This window comes from Zonotrichia leucophrys, chromosome 4, assembly GCF_028769735.1.
Source record: "Zonotrichia leucophrys gambelii isolate GWCS_2022_RI chromosome 4, RI_Zleu_2.0, whole genome shotgun sequence".
Classification (NCBI taxonomy): Eukaryota; Metazoa; Chordata; class Aves; order Passeriformes; family Passerellidae; genus Zonotrichia; species Zonotrichia leucophrys.
Window position 1 is genome coordinate 51774992 of NC_088173.1, and position 8870 is coordinate 51783861.

Below are 8870 nucleotides of genomic sequence, written 5' to 3' on the forward strand. Positions count from 1 at the left end.
GAGCCGGGGTTCGGCGGCACTGCCGCGGATCCTTCCTGCACCTCTGGGAGCGGGGATGTGTTCCATAACGTGCCACCAGCGAGGGCAGGTGTGTAAAGGATGGAGCTTTGACGCGTTTGTGCTTAAAAAATCTTGGTGCTCGCTTTCCTTCTGTCGTCACAACTTTGCCTTAACTCCAGTGGCTGCTGGGTTGGTGTTTTGGTTTGGTGCCTCTGCTTCCTACAGAAGAAATATTTTGCAGCTGCAGGTTTGGAGGGAGAATAATCTGTGTTCTAATTTATTTTTGAAAAAGCTGCAGAAAGCAAAGATTCAAACAGCACGGGCCTAGGACCCTGCTGTTGCAGTGGTTCCTGTGGGGCAGGCAGGAAATGGGCAGGCTGCTCTTCCAGCTCTTGTGAGCTCTGGTGCCAGGGTTTGAACACACAGGGCTGGGAGTGGTGCTGTGCCCGAAGCAGTCTGGGCAGGCAGAGGTGCCCTGGCTCTGTGTGAGTGCCACAGTGCTGCAGTGGTGATCTCCATCTCACCACGCTGACACACTGAGGATGCAGGGACACCCTCTGGCCTTCCCACTCAGAAAACTCCATCCTGCATCTTCTGTGCTTGGCCCAGGCTCAGAGCAGGCCCAGCAGGCAGAGGAATGGGGTGGTTGTGCACGTTTGGGATTCAGTGTTCACTAAGAACCACAATCAGTGCTAGAAGTTGAAATGATTTGTCAGTAGCTCAGGCTTTCCCAAGAGCTGTGGATTTGGGTGTAGGTGAAAATCAGTCCCTGTGGTTTTGTGTTTCCTTGCAGGAATTCACAGCTAGCCCTGGGCTGAGGGCTGAGCCTCTCCAGGACTGGGGCTCCTATTTGATTCCTGGGCAGAGGATTGTCTTGCGGGTGGGTTTGGTTGGATGAGGAGGTGTGGGGTTGGTGTCTGTGGGACACCTGTGGGACACCTACTCAGATGTTTTCAGATTTGACATTGAATTTCTCTGTGGTTCTGAACCAGTGCTGTGTGAGCTTTAGCAATAAAATCTTTGGTCACCCAAAGAAGCAAACAGTAAATGATAATTCAGCAAATTTGGAAGATGGGTGCAGTTTGTCAGATAGACAAAGCCAGGACTTTCACCATTCCATTTGATCATGGTGGGTGATGATATAAAACCTCACCACTGGTATTTCAGCCCCCATAGATTCTTTTCTAGAAATACTCTGCAAGGGAATTTTCAAACCTAAGCCCTTCCCAAGCAGCACATAATGGGGTAATAGCGAGTGTAAAAGGAGAGGCTCAATCTTTCCATTCCAGGAGAAGCAGATTCTGTCCACAGAAACCTGAGGGTGTGTGGAACTCGGTGATAGCTGAGCAAGGAGAGCTTTTCCCTGTCAGTTCCTGTAACTCACCTTACAGACTCCCCAGGGCACACAGCAATCCTCAGTGCCAAGGCTGCAATCTTCCAGGGCTGAGGTGACAGAGCTGCACAAGGTCAGGTCCCTTTGCCAGGGGACAGAGCTTTGTCTGCACCACTCATTGTTTATTGCCACCCCTCCTTGCAAGCACAGTAAAGTTCACCAAGATATATTTGAGTAAAGCAGGGATTTCTTGGTGTTCACCACTGCTGTTCCTGGAGAACGGGGTCTTCTAGGGGGCATGAGGAGTGATCTCTCTGCAGTCTTGGAAACGCTGTCTCACAGCTGGTTTGAGTTTCTGATTCATTTTGACAGCACCTGACAAATTCCTGCCTTAAAGGCCAAAGCTGCTCCTTGCCAGCCCCGTGTGACAAATGAGAATACCCGTGATGGGTTAATCTGCTCTTCATCAGCTGAGCCTGAGAGCTGCTCTTGGAAAGGGACTGGGGATGTTCAGCACAGGCACTTCTGGGGCTGTCAAAAGCTCAGCCTGAGCTTTGCTGAAGCAGACCAGAACTGATGGATGTCATAGCTGAGAAACACTGGGGGATCAAGGCAGGTGCCAAGTTTTCCCAGTCACTCGGGATTACTCTGTCAGTGAACCTGACTGCATAACTAAATCTGCACAGGTGCCCTCCAGACAGAACAGGTTTTGCAGGACCTCACTGGCTAAAGAGCTCCAAAAAAGGTACTTTGTGTGTTGTTCTAATCTGTGTTTCTGGAGCTGAAAAATAGACAAAGGAATTTGAAAATATTTTGAAAAAACCCTGAACCAACTTGGTTTATTCCATGTATGTCCACAGGGACACCGCAGGTTTGGCTGGAGTGTTTGGCATAGTAAAATTAGCATGGATACAGAGATTGAGAACAAGGTTGATTGGGATAAGGAACAGGAAGAATAAATGGCCCAAAACTTGTGATGAGCAGCATCTCCAGGAGCAGTGGTTCCCTGTTCCCGCAGTTCAAGGGCTTGGGTCAGCAGCTGAAGTTACCATGTGACAGTTTGAAACCTGAGAGGCCCTTAACTCTCTGAAGGTGGCACCACAGAGTGCTGCTGATGCAGGAAGCTCTCAGGAATGCAAAAAACAAATCAAGCATTCATGGGCAGGGGAGAAAAAGAAGTCAATATTGCTAAACAGAATTTTCTGCCATGGCCCAGTAAATTCCCAATAAAAAGGGAGCTGTAGCCTGGGAGAGAGCAGGCCAGTCCTCACAGTCAGGTGATTTTAGCCTTAAACTCTCCAGATCTCTCTTATGAGCCAGTTCTGGACTTGTCCCTGGATTGGGCAGAGGCAGTGGTGAGGCTGGCTGGTTTTCCATGCTTCTTGTGGCTGCATCTTACTGCTCTGGTTTAGGATGGTAGAAGACGTCAAGTAAATTACAGCTTTTGGGTAGGAACACACATGCCTTTTATATTGAGCAGAAAATAGTCCATCTGTTGGGGGGAAAATAATTGTACTTTACATAAACACCCCTGAAAGGTACTTTCTCTACATGAGATCTGTTTGTCTGGATTCCTCTGAGTTTGGGAATGTGGAATCATAGAATCATTTAGGTTGGAAAAAACCCCTTATGGTCACGGGGTCCAGTGGTGAAATTCCAAATGGGCTTGGGGCTGCCCCCAAAGGAATGATTGCCTTGGGTCTTGGCAGCGCCGTGCACTTGGGGCTGTTCAAAGGTGAGCCCAGCTCAGGAGTGATGTGAAACATCATCCTGTACAAAACATGAATCTAACCCTACAAAGGTTCAATCTAAAACTGGTACACAGAAAAACCTCACTGGGCCACTTGATAGGTAACACTCCAGCAAACCAGGCATCCGTTGGAATTCCCTCCTGTACCAGAGCGTTCAGGAGGAGTTCGGTCAGAGCTGTGCCCCGGTGCCAGCGGCTCTGAAAGCGCTGGATGGGGTCCGTGGAGTCTCTCTGCTGGTGAGGTGACCCCACAGTCCTGTGGCAGTGAATGCCAGCGGTGTCAGAGCCACCGGGGACCGAGCTCCTCTGCCCTGGCCGCAGAGCTGTGCCGGAGCTGCAGGGACACCGAGCAGGTCATTGGTCATTGCCCGGTGCCACTGCCCGCCCAGCCCTGGGATGTGACATCCGGCAGGGCACGGGAGCTGCAGGGAGCGAGTGAGTGAGTGAGGGATCTGCCCTGCCGGTCACAGCCACAGGCAGGGCCTGTGGGAGCAGCAGGGGCTGCTCTGGGACAGAAACACGTGGGAAATAGGGAAGGGCATCCTCTCAGCAATGCCACCAAGTTCCCCTTCAAAGGAGCGAGCTCGGAGAGGCCCAGCAGCCCCTCAGCCGTGCCTGCTGAGCGCCAGAGGTGCAAGTGCAAGTCACCCTGCCAGTACCTGGGCAGCACTGACACTCCAGAGGGAATTCCTCTCCTTGTCCAAGTCAATTCAGTTGATTTGGATGAGGGAATGAATTCCTCCTCTGAGTCCTCCTCTCTGCAGTCTGTCACAGTTGCCCACAGTCAGTTGTGTTGCTTACAGAAGTGCCAAAAGCCAAAACTTTGAGGAACAGACCTTAATCTGACTCTATTTATAGTTTTAATAATCCCCTCCTTTCTTTTTTTTTTCTTTTTCTTTTTGAGGAAATCCTGATTGACTTTGGTTTTATACAGCCAGAGTTAATCCAAAATGTGTCTCTTCAGGCCACTTTCTGGCCCCCGGCAGACCCAGGCGGCACTCGGCCCCCGCACCCCGGGCCACGGTCACGGCCCCGGGCAGCGCCCCGGGCTCCGAGCGGCCCCCGCGGGAGCAGCCGTCGGGCGGAGCTCACACGGCACCGAGCGAGGCTCCCGAGTGACGGCCCCGGCACCGGCGGGACGGGGAGCGGGGCCGGCACAGGTGCGAGGGGCAGGGCCACGGAGCGCGGGCACAGGGCGCTGCAGCGGGGCCACCGCCACTGTGGCCGGGCCGGGGGGCAGAGCGCCGCTGGGGTGTGCCGGGCCGTGCCGCCTCTCCCCCGTCGGGCGGATCGAAGCGGCACCGGGCCGGGGATCGGTCTGGGGCCCGGGATCGGTTTGGGGCCCGGGACGGCTGCCTGCACGGGGCGCTGCCGGGTGCGGGATCGCGGCCGTTCCCCGGTGCGGGAGCGGAGCCGCCGTGTGGGGCCGGGACCTCGCAGGGCGCCCTCTGGCGGACACGGAGCGCGGGGCGAGCGCGGCGCCCCCACGTGGTGAGGGGGGCGGTGCCTGAAAGAACAGAGGGCGGGGCCAGGGGCAGTGCCGGGTGACATTAGAGGCGGGGCCAGAGCACAGGTGTGCAGGGCGGGGAGAGCTCAGGTGCGCGGGGTCGAGTTGATTTAGACCCCGGAAATCGCCTCGATCGCCATTTGCTCACTCAGAGCACGGTGCGGACGGGAGCTCCCTGTGCGGGCTCCGCAGGTGAGGCACGGAGGTTTTGGCCTCCCCTTCTGTCCCTCTCTCTACTCGTCCTTTCTTCTCTGCGTATTCCCTTTCTTCCTCGCCCTGAAACGCTCCTTTCCTCTCCTCCCAAACCCAATCCCCCTCACTCCTTCCTGTCCTGTCCCTTCTCCGCTTCTCCCTTCTATTCCTCCTCTCTCCACCGTCCCTCTTCTCCCCCTTGGCCTTTCCCTTCCTCTCCCGCTTCACTCCTCACTCCGACCCCTCTCCCTCCCCATCTCTCCTGTCTCCCCGTCCTCCCCTCTCCTCCTTCCCTCGCACCGCGGGGCTCGGGGTGCCGGGCAATAATAAAGCCCTGGGGGCCGGAGCCCGGCGCCCCCGCCCTCGCTGGGGGTCCCCACACGGGGCCGGAGCCGCTCTGCGGGTCCCCCCATTGCAGTTCAACACAGCGCCCCACACCGCCGGGGCTCCGGCTGTCCCAGCATCCCTCCCAGCACGGGGGGTTCTGGGGTGGGGGCCCCCTGCTCCAGAGGGGGCCCGGGGGGGGGGGGGGGGGGGGATTTGGGAAAGTGGGAGAGGGTCCGGGTGGAGGGGGCGGGGCCTGGGGGGTAACTCCCCCTCCAGGCCCCGCCCCCCCGCATCCTCTCCTCCGGACGGAGGAGCAGAGGGGGGCGCGTCACTCCGCAGCATAAACAGACAGATGTAATAAAAATAAATTAAAAAAAAAATTGCCAGACACACGACCATCCCTCATAGTCCTGCCCCGTCCCCCGCCCGCTCCTCCTTCCCCCCCGGGCCACGGTCCGGAGGAGGGGTCCCCGGGAGGGGGCAGGGCCAGGACCCCGTCCGGAGGAGAGGATCCTGGAGAGGGGCAGGGCCTGGAGGGGGAGCTACCCCTCAGGCCCCACCCCCTCTCCTGGACGGGGCGCTTCCAGACCCCCCCCCCCCGCAAGGGCCCCGGCCAGCAACAACCTCCCCCACCGAACACCAACAAGCAAATGGCGCAGCTGTGGCCTCCTCGCGCCTTAAATGCCCCAAGGCCCCGCCCCGCACAGCCGCACTGAGGTTCCTCACACCTGTGCGGGTCCCGCCCCTCGCACCTGTGCCGGCCCCGCCCCCGGGGCCCCGCCTCCCCCGCCCATAAATCCCGGCGGATCCGCGCCTGTCCCGCTTCCCCATGACCCTGATTTTTCTGCCCTTCCCAGGATTTACCCAGCAGCTGTAAATGTGCTCACACAACGTCCCTCTGCTTCCCCAGAAGAAGTGAACAAGACAAGTCCTGAGGGTGACCTTGCTCCGTGGCCAAAGTTCCTCTGGAAAGTGGCAGGGGCGTTTCCTGCAGGTGAGCACTGCCAGGCCAAAGCCATGGTGGCTGCTGAGGCCGGGGCTGTTTCTGGGCCCAGAGGCCTCGGTGTCTCCTGCTCGCTGCCAGCCGTGCTCCCCGGTGTTCCCTCAGGGTGTCCCAGCTGGCTGGGAGCGCAGGGCAGGAGGAGCCAGAAGCTCCTGAAGGCCAGCAGCCCCTCGTGTCTGTGGGATCTGCAGCAGGAGCTGTGCCTGCACCGTGGCTCCTGGGCCAGGGGCTGCTCTGAGCAGGCACGTGGAAATGCTCCAGCCCTCACAGAGCACCAAGAGCCCAGGAGGAGCCCAAGGAGCAGCTGGCATTACCTGGGAATGGAGGCACAGCCCGTTTGCACAGGGGCTCACGCAGCAATTCCCGGTTCAGAGCTCCCACACAGCTGCAGGTATGTCCCAGCCTCCCCAAATCCCTTCCCTCCTCCCCAGCCTGAGGCCATCATCCATCAGCAGCATTAGAGCCAAGGCAATCTTCCCCCACAGATACTGAATCCCAGGCAGGAGCCCTCAGAGATACCTGGAAATCAGTGGGATGGAATTTGGAGTTTTTCAGGATCCAGCTGCAAGTGCACAAGTGAAGGAAAGCTTTCACAGGTAGGTTCCCCTGGAGGTGTGCTGCAGACAGATGTGCATCCCTTTCCTGAGGGAAAAGGATTTGTAGAGGCCACTGCTGAGGCTCTGAGAGGAGCTGAGCTTCTGCAGGGAGAGATGTCCCCCCCTGGGCACAGGGGCTGCCCCAGCACAGGCTGGGAGCACATCTGGCACTGCCTTCTCCTGCTTTGAACACCGACTGCATGTTCTCCATCCTGGAGCTCTGTCCGGTTATCTCGGCTGTTTGAGGGGCCTGGAAAGGCCCGAGGTGGCCTTGGGGCAGCCCGCGTATCGAAGGACGAGAAGAGGCTTTAGTTCTTCTTTCGGTTTTTATGTTTATTAATTGTTTATCTAAAAGATGTTCTTTCAGCCGAACAGAGATCTGCTCAGCAGTCAGCCATGAGCACACTGTCTGCCCTCCCGGGCAGCCACGTATCTTTATACCCATTGTTACGTGTACAATATTTATCATTTTTCCCCAATACCATTTATTCTTATAACTCGGTGCACTCTCAGTAATAACCAATCCAAAGGTGCCACCGTGGCCAAAGAAGATGGAGGAGAAGAGGAAGAAGAAGAAGGACAGGACACACCCCAATTCCTCCATCTTACTCCTCTAAACCCCCCTGTACATAAATCCTAAACCCTGTGTCTCACCCTCTAATTAGCTAATCTCTTCACCATTCACCCTGGTGAAGCCCTCATCCTTGTTGTCTCCTGTGTAGGGTTAAAGTCCAGCTACCAGACACTTCTGGCAACATTCCAGGACTCCCAAGACCCCCAAGGTGGTCTCGGTGGCTCAGCACCTCAGGACTGAGATCTTGAGATCCGACAGAGCTCAGGGGGTGAAACCAGCTCAGTTCAGGCAGCTCTGTCCAGTGCCCCCAGGGACACCACTGGGGTGAGGGTTATAAATGCCAGTCCTGTGCCACATAACCCTGTCCTTGTCCCTGTGCTGCTGCTGAGCTTCCTTGGAAGCTCTGCTGCTCCTGGCACAGCTGCTGTCCAAGGCAGCAGCTCTGCATGACAATGCCCACACTCCATGGGGCACTGGGAGGTCACTGCAGCTGGAATGGAGCAGGGAATTTGGGGCTCTGGGTGTAATTCATCAGAACTGGCACAGCTGACACTGAACCCCAAATCTGGGCCCCACACAGAGAACAATCCTTGTCCTGCCCTGTCAGCTCAAACCCCTGGGCTGGGAAGTTTTGGGAATGAAATGTATGGAATTACACAAATCACAGCAAGCAGCATCACCCAGAGGGACAATCCAGGTCCCAGACAATTCCTCCACAATCCACTATGGGGGAAAACACCCTGTGCCTGCCAGGAGCTCTGGCTCTGCTTTTCCTACCAGCTCCTAAGCAGTGTCAGGGCCACCATGAGAGCTTTAAAATCTAAATAAACCCCAAATCCCACACAGTGAATAATCCAAATAAAGAAATGCCTTCTTGTCATCCAAGCTCAAAACTGTGTTAGGAGTTCTGACAACAAGTTGATGGGATTCCCAGGAATCTCATGAATGCTCTTGGTTTCATTTTTATGTATTTTTAATCCCTCAGTGGGCAGCCTGTACAACTTACCCTGGGATTTAGAGGCTGAGCAGGGCTGGCTTTGGATTGACCTTCACCTCTGGCCCCAGCCTGTGCAAACACACCTTGTGCCAGGGTGGGTGAGCTCATCACCTCAGCTTTTCCCTCCTAAATATCCCCTGCTTATTTCCCTGTAGATAAACTCAGACTTTGCCCCAAACCACCCACTCCTCACCTCCATGTGGCCTCCAAGTGTCCATTCTGCTCCTCACAGGTACCCTGGTGACACCACGTTGGTCCCTTTGCCTTTCTCCAGCCCGAGGCCGCTCCTCCGCTCGCTCTCTCCAGCCTCATCCCACAGGGATCCTCTTGTCCCTTCCCTGCTGGCTGCTGCCAAGGAAGGAGCACACAGTGAGTCCCAGGCTGCCCCCTCAGCCCTGGAGAGTCCTGGCTGTGGGCCCTCGGATTTCCCAGGGGAATTGTCTGCTGGGCTCCCTTCAATGACCTCAGCAATTCCCTCACAAATGCTACCTCACTGCCCCTGACATCCCCTCACATTCCATTTTCCTACACAAACAGTTCCTGTATCCTCTCTAGATTACACCAGGTTTTCAGCTGCATGGATGGCATCAT

At 56.3% G+C, this 8870-nt stretch overlaps 1 long non-coding RNA gene across 2 annotated transcripts; it reads left to right on the forward strand.

Moving 5' to 3' along the window:
• The first annotated feature begins 5890 nt into the window (after positions 1–5890).
• LOC135447014 (uncharacterized) lies at positions 5891–8640 on the forward strand. Of its 2 annotated transcripts, none has more exons than XR_010439973.1 (4): positions 5891–6103; positions 6218–6503; positions 6598–6708; positions 8512–8640. It is a non-coding gene; the product is annotated as an uncharacterized LOC135447014 (long non-coding RNA). The 2 variants fall into 2 exon arrangements; XR_010439972.1 differs by having other exon boundaries at positions 6374–6503.
• The last annotated feature ends 230 nt before the right edge of the window (positions 8641–8870 follow it).